Source organism: Protopterus annectens, chromosome 7.part0 (genome assembly GCF_019279795.1).
Source record: "Protopterus annectens isolate FY-2018-M chromosome 7.part0, PAN1.0, whole genome shotgun sequence".
In the NCBI taxonomy this organism is placed as follows: Eukaryota; Metazoa; Chordata; order Ceratodontiformes; family Protopteridae; genus Protopterus; species Protopterus annectens.
Window position 1 is genome coordinate 81,785,076 of NC_056739.1, and position 12,666 is coordinate 81,797,741.

Below are 12,666 nucleotides of genomic sequence, written 5' to 3' on the forward strand. Positions count from 1 at the left end.
CAAGGCCATGGAATGGATTATCATGCACCTAATTAACAAGGAAGGACATTGGCAACCTCTAAACACGCGATCCCACACAGTTTGGTTTGGTCAAGGGGAGGTCATGCCTGTTAAACTTGGTCGACTTCTTTGAGACAGTCACCAAAACCATGGATGAGGTGAAGACAGTACACACCACCTACCTTGACCTGGCCAAAGCCTTCAATACTATTCCCCACTTGGGTATAACGGATAAACTCTCTCAACTAGGCATCAATCCATATGTTACCAGATGGGTAGCAAACAGACTCACTGATAGAACCCACCTAGTCAAACTAGAGGACACCATCTCAAGCAGCAGACCCATAACGAGCGGCGTACCCCAGGGATCGGTCTTGGGCCTGTGTTGTTTGGGATATACTTTTCTGAGGTGCAGGCCAAATCCAATGGACTATGGCTGACCAAGTTTGCAGATGACTGCAAGCTGAGTTCTGTCATCAATTCCGCTAGTGATGCGGACATCCTCCAAGAGGGCCTCGCCCAAACAAATGACTGGTGCCAGAAACATGGCCTCAAACAGAATGCCAAAAAATGCATCGTCATCCCCTTTGGGGAGAGTGACATCCCAACAAATTATCACATTGATAACAAAGTCCTAAACATGCAATAAGTCGTGAGAGACTTGGGCACACAGGTCGATAGCAACCTGACATTTGACCACCATATTGCCTTCGTTGTACAGAAGGCTTTCTACATGGCCCATTTCATTAGGATGGGTATCTCATCCAGAGACAAGGAGGTCATAACATCCATGTATTCTTCTCTTATAAGACCCATTATTGAATACAACACCCCTTTTGGCATGTACTCACAAAGCACATGCAGCAGCTGGAAAGACCACAGAGGTTCCTCACCAGGAAAATCCAGGGCCTCAAAGATCTACCCTACACAGGTAGGCTAAAAGCCCTATTCCTCTACGCAGTCTCATACAGACTCCTAAGAGGTGACCTCTGTCTGGGATACAAAGCAATCTCAGACCCTGGCTTGATGGGTCTGCTGCACAACTGTCAGTCAAGCTCCACTCGAGTAACTCGCACGCTCAACCTGAACCCTGTCTGTGACATCAATAGGATTTTTTGGCAGGACAGATTTTTGTCCCAGAGACTCCTCCTTCTGTGGAATAGACTCCCTCTCCACATCAAGCAGAGTACCTCATATCCTTAAGTGCAACCTGGATAACTGGATAGGGAACAGAAAATACACCCCTGGGATTCCACCTGTGTCTCTGCTGGACAGGGGCATCAAGCGATGACTTGTCGAAACATGGGCTAAATTCTTGGCTAGGCTTGTAAGGGTGTCAGGACCAATAGGCTAGTAACTTCATATGATCCTATATGTGTGTGTGTGTGTGTGTGTGTGTGTGTGTGTGTGTGTGTGTGTGTGTGTGTGTGTGTGTGTATCTATATATATATTTATATAGATATATATATATATATATATATATATATATATATATATATATATATATATATATACATACATACATACACATGTGTGTGTGTATGCAGATGTGTGTATATGTGTATATACATATGTGTAGATTATATATATGTATATATATATATATATATATATATATATATATATATATATATATATATATATATATATATATATAGGTGTGTGTGTGTGTGTGTGTGTGTGTGTGTGTGTGTGTGTGTGTGTGTGTGTGTGTGTGTGTGTGTGTGTGTGTGTGTGTGTGTGTGTGTGTATGTGGGTCTACTTCAGAATGTTGAAACCCCAGAAGGTCGAAAACAACATCAACGAGATGACATCAGGGAAAACTCACATCAGTGAAAGACTGGCTTGACAAATATCTTCCCAGGGTAAGTAACCAGTAACACCAAATGTCACGAAAACCAAACTACATGACCCCCACAACCCCCCAACTAAATATACCTACTCCGAGATTGCACTACAGTTGGGAAAAGGGCAAAGTTCACCTTGTTGACCAACAGGTCACTTACGCTGGGAATACATTCACCAATGCGGTCCTTCACTGAAATGAGTTTTCCCTGATTCTGTCTTGCTGATTGTGTGTGTGTATGTATAAATATATATATATATATATATATATATATATATATATATATATATATATATATGGGTCTACCTCAGTTTGTCGAAATCCCATATTATAGAATCTCACTTTCTTGACATGCAAAATATCAAACTTGCACTTAATCGAGGCAGCGGAACAATGAACATCTGCACAGGGTAATTAACCTGTTGTGCGAGATGGTGAACCTTGCCCTTTTCCTAACTGTAGCATGATCTCAGAGGTAGTATACTTAAGTTACGGGGAGTGTGGGGGGGCGCAGCTTCCCACACTGGGGTGTGTGGAGGCATAGCCCCTCACCCGGGTGGGTTAGGGATAGTGCTTTTTAGGTTTTGTTTCTTTTTATTTAAGTGCTTCGATGAAGTGGGAGTTTGATATTTTGAGTGTCGACAAAGTGAGACTCGATAATATGGAATTTCGAAGAAATTGAGGTAAATCCTTATATATATATATATATATATATATATATATATATATATATATATATATTTATATATATACGCACACACACACACACACACACACACACACACACACACACATATATGAGTCCATGTCAGATGGGCGAAAGGTCAGGTAAATGAAGACCACATCAAGGAGATGACTTCGTCGACAGGATGAATCCCCGACAACGGTAAGTAATGCAGACTGGCAGTTAGTCCCATTTCCTCACTGTAGTGCGATCTCAGAGTTGGTATATTTAAGTGGGGGTTTTGGGGGGGTGGGGGGCGCAGGGGGGCTTGTATATGTGTATGGGGCTTGGAGCTATTTGGAGCTGGTTTTCGAGTGTATTACGGAAATGGGAATGTATTCCATTCCGTAATACATTGACTTACTGTTGTCGGGGAACCGTCCTGTCGCCGAAGTCGTCTCGTTGGTGTGGTCTTCGCTTACCTGAGCTTTCATCCATCTAACATGGACCCATGCACATATATATATATATATATATATATATATATATATATATATATGTGTGTGTGTGTGTGTGTGTGTACATATGTGTATGCATATAAATATATATATATCTATATATCTATATTTATATATGTATATATATATATATATATATATATATATATATATGTATATAGATATATATAGATATATATATATATATATATACACACACACACACACACACACACACACACACACACACATATATATATATATATGGTTTACCATCAGAAGCTCAAACCTGACCCCATCGAATGATGGGATCATCGACCCACTTCCGCGAAACCGACAGTGTCAAATCCCGACATTGTTGAAATATGACTTGCTGTAAACTTCGGAACGGGCTTTAACATGGGTCGAAATGGGGACGAGATTCGTACTTCGACAATGTCGGCTTCAACATTGTTGTCATTCGGCCTCCAGACTTCCACTGAAGTGGGTTTGACCAAACCCACTTCAACCTTCTGATTGTCACCCTATATATATATCTATATATATATATATATATATATGACTATATGTGTTGTATATATATATATATATATATATATATATATATATATATATATATATATATGTATATATATATATATTTATATGGATTCCTATTACAAGAATGAAAGTTCACTACTTCGAACTTGTAATAGGAAGCCTCAGTTCTGCGAAAATTCACTTTAACGAAAGTGAACTTTTGCATAAGTGTATTTCACCGAAAACACTGCAGCACAGTGGAGGACATAAAAAAACAAGCTATGTCCTCCACTTTGGTGCGATAGTTTGGACCTTAGGGTTAGGGCATGGGTTAGGGTAAGGGGATTGTTAGTAAAGCTATCCCCTTACCCTAACCCATGCCCTAACCCTAAGGTTCGTGACTATTGCACCATAGTGGAGGACATTGCTATGTCCTTCACTGTGCTGCAGTCATAACGGACCTTAGGGTTAGGGCACGGGCCATGGTAAGGGGCCACCCTAAGGTGCATGATTATTGCACGGAAGTTCAGTACAACACCCGTTCATTGTACTGAACTTCGCGTAAGTGCACTTTCACTTCAGTGAGCATTTCATGCACTATTTCAAATTAGTGAATATTTGATCTAGTGTATGGAACCCATATGTATATATATATATATATATATATATATATATATATATATATATATATATATATATATGTGTGTGTGTGTGTGTGTATGTATATATATATATATATATATATATATATATATATATATATATATATATATATATAATATACACACGTGTACATGTGTGCATGTGTGTGTATGTATATGATGTTATGTTGTCCCATCTCACCTTCATTCTTGCTGTTTGGGTTTGGAGCTGAAACTCGGCTCCGACTCGGCCTATACTAAAGCTCGAGAGCTTCTACTGGCTCGAGGCTGAGTCCTATCCCGTGGTGCTTAGCGGCTATTCCCCAGATCTTGTTTGCTGCTTGAAGCTTCGGAATTGTCTTCACTGGCTCATGCTTGTAAAATTTCCCCCTTTTACGAGTCGCCATTTAAGTTAGAGGCGTCTCCTCCGGTGGAGGACATGGTCATTTAATTTAGAGGCTTCTCCTCCTCTTCTTATATGTATATATAAAAAAAAAAAAAAAAATATATATATATATATATATATATATATATATATATATATATATATATATTATTTTGGAAACCTGTTTTTTTGCTATGTTTCTCTTTCTATAAAAGTTATAGCTTGTTCTAATGTGTATTCACAGTTTTTTCCTTATAGCTACCAGCTAAGGAACACAAGTCAGGATTCAAAAAGTTTGATTCCCGCACTCAAAAAATGTCCATTACTGAAGGACACACTAGTTGTGTGTACTGTCTGGGTCCACTCCATCTTCAAGACTCCTGCTCCATTTGCCATAGTTTTAGTGCCAGGGTCTTGCAGGAGAGTAGGAATAAGCTTATACTGAGGGGCTTATTAAAAGTGGGCAAAGGAAATCAGACCAAAAAATCGGACACGACCAAAAAGTCTGCTTCATTGGCTGTGGTGTCTGAGCCGACAAGCAGCACCAAATTTGATACGTCTTTGGCTCCGAAAGTTGTCAAGCCCGAGAAACATGGATGTTAAGTTGTCTATCTCACCTTCGTTTCTTGCTTGTTGCGATCCTCGGCTCCGACTCGGCCATCTTCTATAGCTCAAGAGCTGTTTACTGGCTCGAGGCTACCCCTTATCCCATGTTGCCTAGCGCTAGCTACCCAGATCTCGTTTGCCGCTTCAACTGCGAGGTTCATTGTTACTGGTTCAGGCTCGTATAAGTTTTATTGTACTACTTTTTCTGTCAGATTAGGGTTCCTTTTTATAGTTATTGATGTTAAGTTGTCAATCTCGCCTTCATTCTTGCTTGATGGGTTCGGAGCCGATCCTCGGCTCCGACTCGGCACTTGCTAAGCTCGAGAGTCACATTTACCAGCTCGAGGCAGCCCCATATCCCATGATGCAAGGCGGTAAGTACCCAGATCTCGTTTGCCGCTTCGCTGATGAGGTCCTCCTTTTACCAGCTCCTGGTAAGTGTTTTATATAATACTATTTTTGCCCCTTTTTCACTTTAAAACTTTATATTTAACGTTTTTAGTTTAGATTAAGCCCTTTTCTGACTAAAATTTCCCTCACTCCTTAATTTTTTTAGTCAGGCCTTCTCCCCTCCCATCCCCCCCCTTGTTAGGGTGTGTGTGTGTGTGTGTGTGAGAGGTTAGTTATCAATATTTTTTTTGGGATAACTTGTTCTTTGGGACTGTGTTGTGTGTGTTTTCTGCAACCATGTCCAAAGAAAGGGTCTCAGGCTTTAAGAAGTGTGACTCGTGCTGTCAGAAGATGTCTCTGACAGACGGTCACACTTCTTGCTTATACTGCCTGGGACCTCTCCACCTGCAGGACTCCTGTGCGATTTGTCATTCCTTTAGCCAGAGAGTCCTGCAGGAGAGGAGAAACAAATTGATTTTAAGGGGTCTTCTTAAACCGGAGGGCTCTCCGGCTAAGTCGGCTCCGAGCAAGACTTCCAAGTCTTCCAAGGCCCAGGCTTCTGTGTCTAAGCCTGCGGCCTCGGTTCCGACTCTTTCTGAGTCGAGATCGGCTCCGGCTGGAGCCGATCCTGGTTTGCATAAACCTTCGGCACCGATGGCTATCGGTGCCGATACTGGTTCAGTCACATCGGTGTCGGCTCCGACTGGTTCCGACCACCATGTGGCTCAGGCTTCGGTGTCGGCGCCGACCGGCTCCGACACCCTTACTTTTATGTCTGTATCGGCTCCGGCCGGAGCCGATGCATCGAGACCTTCTGTCGGTGCCGAAAAGTCCTCTGCTCCGACTGCATCTATGGTTTAGTCGGCTCCGATGGTTCCTTCGAGGAAGAGGTCCAGGTCCCCTTCCTTGGAACCGATACTCTCAGCTCCGGCCTCACCTCTCCTCTCGGAACGGAGCCATCGGAGCCGATCATCTAGGTCATCCAGGCTTTCTGACCATGATTTAGAGAGGGTGGTCAGTAGATTATTGAAATCACAGGCACTGGCCCAAATGCTACATAGTCCGTCTCAACAGACGACTATTAGTCCACACCCTCTTGCAGTTCCTCCTTCGACTCTACCTCAGAGTTTGGAGCTGGAGTCTTCAGGAATAGTTTCTGCTATGGCTGAGGGGCAGATACCCCCCCCCTTCTGCTCCCTCAGCATCTACTCTTATCTCCTCTTCGAGACCTTCCTTAGAGGGATTCGGTGGTCGGGCTTCCCTGGTCTCCTCCGAGGGGGTGAGTGGCATCGGACCCTTGTCCGACCCCACTCTTCCCCTTGGAGCCTCGGCCTTGGTGAGCTCGGCTCCGACATCTGCCTCGGAGCCTTCCCTTTCGGTGGGCCCTGGAGTTCCGGTTTCTTCGGAACGGGTTCTCTCGGACCTCTCTGGGAGGGGAGCCTTCGAGGTGATGAAGAGTGTGCTGGCCACTGGACTCAGCCAGCAGTCTGTTCCCTTAGCTCCTCCCTCTACTGTGCCTGTCGATATCTCTGCCATCTCTCTTGCTCCCGGACCCAGAGATCCTCCGCCTCTGGTTTCCCCACTGGGAAGAACCCCCTCTTCCGAGGATTCTCCTGATCAGTCAGGGGATCCTCTGCGCAAGAGGACTTGTAAGAGGAAACACATAGACTCCCCTGAGTCTATCACTTCAGATACCGACTTAGATGAGTCGGAGGGATCCCCAAGATCCCCCTCTGAGGATGTCTCCTTTTCAGACATCCTAGAACTCCTAAAACAGAGGGGAAACTGGCCCTCCAATAATCCCTCTGAGGATGAGTCGGTATACCTAGAGGCGTTTGGATCTCGGCCCTCCACCTCCTGGCTGTCTCCGCCTTTTGACCCCCTTATGCAGGTTATTGCTCGAAAGGCTTGGGCTGCTCCTGACTCTGTCGAGCCAGTTCCTAGGAGGCCGTCTAAATTTATTACTGCCCCTTCGGATAAGCAATTCCTTACGAAAGGTGTCCCTGCTGATGCCATGGTGGTGGCGGCTGCCACTAAGAAGGAACTTGCAGATCCTTCCGTACCTGTCCATCCTCCTAATAAGGACTCTAGGACCATGGATAGGTATGGTAAGCGGATGTTCTCTTCAGCGACCTTTGCTATGCGCTCGCTGAACTACTTATGTCACTTCACCAGACTCCAAAGGGACATCCTTAAGGAGCTAGGTGAAGTAGTACAGGATCCCACAGCTGCAGGGGCTCAAGAAAAAATTGCTTCGCAGCTAGGAACCCTTAATTCTATTGCTAACTCCTCCATGCGACTGATATCATATGCAGCAGATGGAGCGAGTAGGGCCGCAGGTACAGGTGTGGCTCTTAGACGCCAAGCCTGGATGCGGCTCTGTAATTTTGCAGATCCCTTTAAGGCGTCCTTCACAAACTCTCCCTTTGATGGGTCAGCTTTGTTTGGCCATCAAGTGAAGGATACATTGACCAGGTGTGAGCAGGACGGCAAGACTCTTTCTGCAGGAGGTCCGTTTTCCACCCCTTCTAGACCTTACCCTAAAGGACAGAAGGGTGGCAAAATGTGGTTCCGCAAATCCCAAGGAGTCACGCCGGATACACGTGGTCAGTTTAACCCTAGAGGCAGAGGGGGTAACAATAACAGACGCCGCTCTAGAGGCAGAGGGGGTCCACAAAACCAGGGAAGCAGAGAGCCCCTCTCTAACAAGCCCTTTCAGCATCCCTGAGATGTTGCCCGACTGTCCATCCTTGGAGGCAGTCGGGGGAAGACTATCGCTGTACCCAGAAGCCTGGCGTTCCCTCACTCAAGACAGATGGGTACAGTCGATCATATCCGAGGGTTACAAAATTCCTTTCGAGGAAAGTCCTTTCTCTCACTCAAATTCCCTTCCAGATGTACCACCCGGTCTAAGGGAAATTGCAGAGTTAGAAGTATTAAAACTTCTACAAAAAAGAGCCATTCAGCCAGTTACAACAGACCATTCAGAGCCGGAATCTACTCAAGGTTCTTTTTGGTCCCCAAAAGACGGGAGACTGGAGACCAATATTGGATCTCAGCAGACTCAACAAGTCTGTGAGAAAGACAAGATTCGAATGGTCACACTTCAGTCAATTCTGCCCTTCCTAGAGAAGGACAACTGGATGTGCTCAATAGATCTTCAGGATGCGTACTATCACATAAAAATTCACAGACGCTCCAGAAGGTTTCTCCGCTTCGGCTGGGGTCCAGTCATTTCCAATTCAGAGCCCTGCCCTTTGGTCTCACTACAGCCCCCAGAGTGTTCACCAAATGTATGGCAGTGGTCACGGCTCACCTGAGACGTCAAGGATTCCAGGTGTTTCCGTATCTCGACGACTGGCTCCTTTCAGCCACCACCAGGCATCAACTTCTTCAAGCCAGGGATTACACAATAAATCTTTGCACTCAATTGGGAATTTCGATCAACTACGAAAAATCCTCCTTATTGCCCTGCCAGTCTATTACTTTCATAGGCGCAAACTTAAACACTGTTCGGATGTCAGCTACCCTCACAGATCAAAGAATCTCAGATATACAAAGTCACGTGAGGATCATCCTAGCCAGCAAGAAAGTACAAGCCAGAATGGTTCTAAAGGTGTTGGGCCTCATGGCTGCGGCCATTACCCTTCTTCCCCTGGCCCGCTTCTATATGCGCCTGCTTCAGTGGATGTTGTTCACTCAGTGGTCTTACCAACAACTTCCGATGCATCACCAAATTCTGGTGACACAGATTTGCAGGAATCATCTTTCATGGTGGATTACTTCTCCCCAGATTCACCAAGGCAGACCCTTTGTACCCCCAGCCCCGGTAGCCACTATCACTACGGACGTCTCCCTGATTGGGTGGGGGGGGTCATTATCAGGGCAGGATGGTTCATGGGACGTGGCAACCATTTGAATACCACCTGCACATAAATGTCCTAGAGATGAGAGCAGTGCTTTTAACGTTGCAAGCCCTCAACGACTTTCTTCCCTTGGGGACAATTGCAGTCCACACAGACAACATGTCTGTAGTATGGTATATCAACAAACAGGGCGGAACCAAGTCCTACCCCTTGTGTCGAGAAGCTCTCAGACTTTGGCAATGGGCGATCTCCTCTCATCGGTTTCTGGTAGCAACGCATATCCCTGGGAAAACCAACATTTTAGCGGACAGGTTGAGCAGAGCTATTCTCATGCCTCACGAGTGGTCTCTCAAATAATCTATAGTGGAGGAGATTTTTCTAGAATGGGGCCGCCCATGTTGCGATCTTTTTGCTACTCTCCAAAACAGCAATTGCCCAGACTTCTTCTCTCTCTTCCCACTGCCAGGCCACCCCCCCAGAGACGCTCTAACCCAGGATTGGCCCCAGGGACTTCTTTATGCCTTTCCTCCTTTTCCTCTGATTCCACAAGTACTCCAGAAAGCCACCGTTTTGAGAGCCAAAATGATTCTCATTGCTCCCTATTGGCCTCGACAGATTTGGTTTCCGTTCCTCCATCGTCACCTTTTGGTACAGCCGTGGCATCTGGACCCAGTGCCAGACCTTCTGATTCACCAATCGGGTCAGCTGCACCGGTCTATCCCTTCTCTCAACCTCACAGCATGGTTGCTCCACTTCCTTCCTTAGCCAGGCTTCCTATGATCTCTAATCCTGTTAGAGACATCATAGTAGCTTCCTTAAAATCCTCTACTAGGAGGATTTATACTAGCAAATGGAAACGTTTTTCTTATTGGGCAAAAGCCAAAAATATTGATCCCTTTACTGCTCCTGTACAAGCAGTTTTGGATTTCTTAGCGGAAATCTTTCACGCGGGCTCCTCTTCCTCCACGGTCAAAGTTCAGTTGGCTGCTATCTCGAACTTTCATGTCGGGTTCGCAGATCACAACATTATGTCCCACAGGCTTTGTAGAGCCTTCTTAAAAGGAATTTTTCTCCGGAAACCTCCAATCAGGAGTCCTCCTCCTCAATGGGACCTAAATTTAGTGCTGACATCCTTGATTCTTCCTCCCTTCGAGCCAGCTGTTTCATGTTCCCTGAAATTTCTTTCATGGAAAACTTTATTCCTGGTTGCTATTACTTCGGCTAGGAGGGTATCTGAATTTCATGCTCTCTCTGTTCGCCCCCCCTATTTAGTCTTCCACAAAGACAGAGTATCATTGAGAACTAATCCGACCTTTTTGCCTAAGGTCGCCTCAAAGAGTAATTTGAATCAGGCTATTGATCTTCCTGTATTTTTCCCAAACTACTCAAACAGATCAGAACAGAAGTTACATTATCTTGATGTTCACCGCCAACTCAGATATTATTTGGACAGAACAAAACAATTCAGGAAATCCGATCAACTCTTTGTTTCTTATGCTGATAACAAAAAAGGCCTTCCTGTCTCAAAAGTGACCTTATCTAGATGGCTTTCTTCTGTCATCTCCGAAATTTATCAGCTCAGGGGAAAACAGCTGTGCTCGAAACCTAAAGCGCATTCAACCAGAAGCTTAGCCACTTCCACAGCTTTTCAAGCTAGACTTCCATTAGACACTATTTGTGCAGCAGCCACTTGGGCCACTCCTCATACCTTTGTTTCTCATTACAAATTGGATTTGGCCTCCAGGGACAGAGCCAGTTTTGGCTCTACAGTTCTCAAGAGTCTGTTCCATTGAGCCACCCAGGATAGAGGTGCTAGGGACGCGGTCCCATCAAGCAAGAATGAAGGCGAGATTGACAACTTAACATTGAGAAGTTATGTACCTACCATAACGTTCCATGTTAGTTGTCTTCTCTCGCCTTCTTTCTTGCGACCCTCCCTCCTTCCCCCTGGCCTGGACAGACCTTTTCTCTACATGGAAGAATGCTTCTTAAGACCATACAGTATGGTCCTCCAAAACCATCCTTCAGGCTTTTCTCTCCTTCTTTCTTCCTTTGGGAAGTTTTTTATGCTAGGTGATGTTATGTGATCCTATCTCGCCTACATTCTGACTGATGGGTTCGGAGCCGATCCCTCGGCTCCGACTCGGCACGCTTATGCCAAAGAGCGAAGTCTCTTATTGGCTGAGCTTACTATATCCCAGGATGCACCACTACCAGTCCCCCAGATCTCGTTTGCCGCTATCTTGCGAAGATGTGGTCTCGAGCTGGCTGAGCTGAGTAGTATTTATTTACTAACTTTTTTCTGTCAGAATTTTGCTGTTCTTGTCATAAAAAGCTGTTTTAACGGCTATTCTTCACTTTGTGGTGTGTTTGGAGTTTTGTGAGAACTTTGTAGTGTGATTGGGCGTTGATTTGATTTCAGGCCTCCTTCATCTTAGGGCCTTCCCGGTCAGTCAACCCCCCCTTAAACCTTAGAGGGTTTCAAAGTACCCTTTACTTAATTGTTACAGATTGTTTACCTAATCGGCAGTTGTAAACCGATTTTTAGGTAGTGTCATTTGATTAGAAAATCTAGTGGATAGTGTTGTTTTTTTCTGTCAGGGATTACTGTTTTTTTTTGCTATAATGTCTCAGAATCCTAGGCCTTCGGGCTTCAAAAAATGCACCAAATGTAATTTTAAAATGTCAATCACAGATGACCACTCTCTCTGTGTTTATTGTTTGGGTGCAAAACATTTACAAGAGTCATGCAGCGTGTGTCACGCTTTTTCCTCGAGGGTCCTCCAGGAGAGGAAAAATAAACTTATTCTTAAAGGCTTAATTAAACCCTCCTTCGAAGAAGCTCTAGCATCCTCTCCTTCTCCAACCAAAAAGAAGAAGGCGTCGGCTCCGACCAGTCCGTCGGATCCGGCCGCCAAAAGACATAGGCAGGCTTCTCCTTCGGCTCCAAGGACTTCGGAGCCGAGGGCGGAACGGTCTGCCTCGATGCCACCAGTCTCGACTCCTCTGGCTTCGGAGCCGATGGCTGGGGCATCGAGAGGCGGGTCACCTTCGTCGGCTCCACTGGTCTCGGAGGCGACAAAGGTTGCCCGCTCAGACACTTCCTCCTCGGCGCCGAAGTCCTCCTCGGCACCGATGGAAACTAGTGTGGGTATTCCTTCGGTGCCGATAGTCATCGAGTCGCCTCGGAGCCGGTCCCCTAGCCCTTTGGGGCCGTTGGAGAGGCCATCTCGAACCCGTTCAGTATCCTCT

General features: G+C 45.3%; 1 protein-coding gene across 1 annotated transcript in view; it reads right to left on the reverse strand.

Annotated features, from left to right (window-relative positions):
• The window catches only part of PTPN7 (protein tyrosine phosphatase non-receptor type 7), a 903,781-nt gene that overhangs the window by 63,040 nt on the left and 828,075 nt on the right, over window positions 1–12,666 (reverse strand). The gene's annotated exons all lie outside the window — the stretch shown is intronic.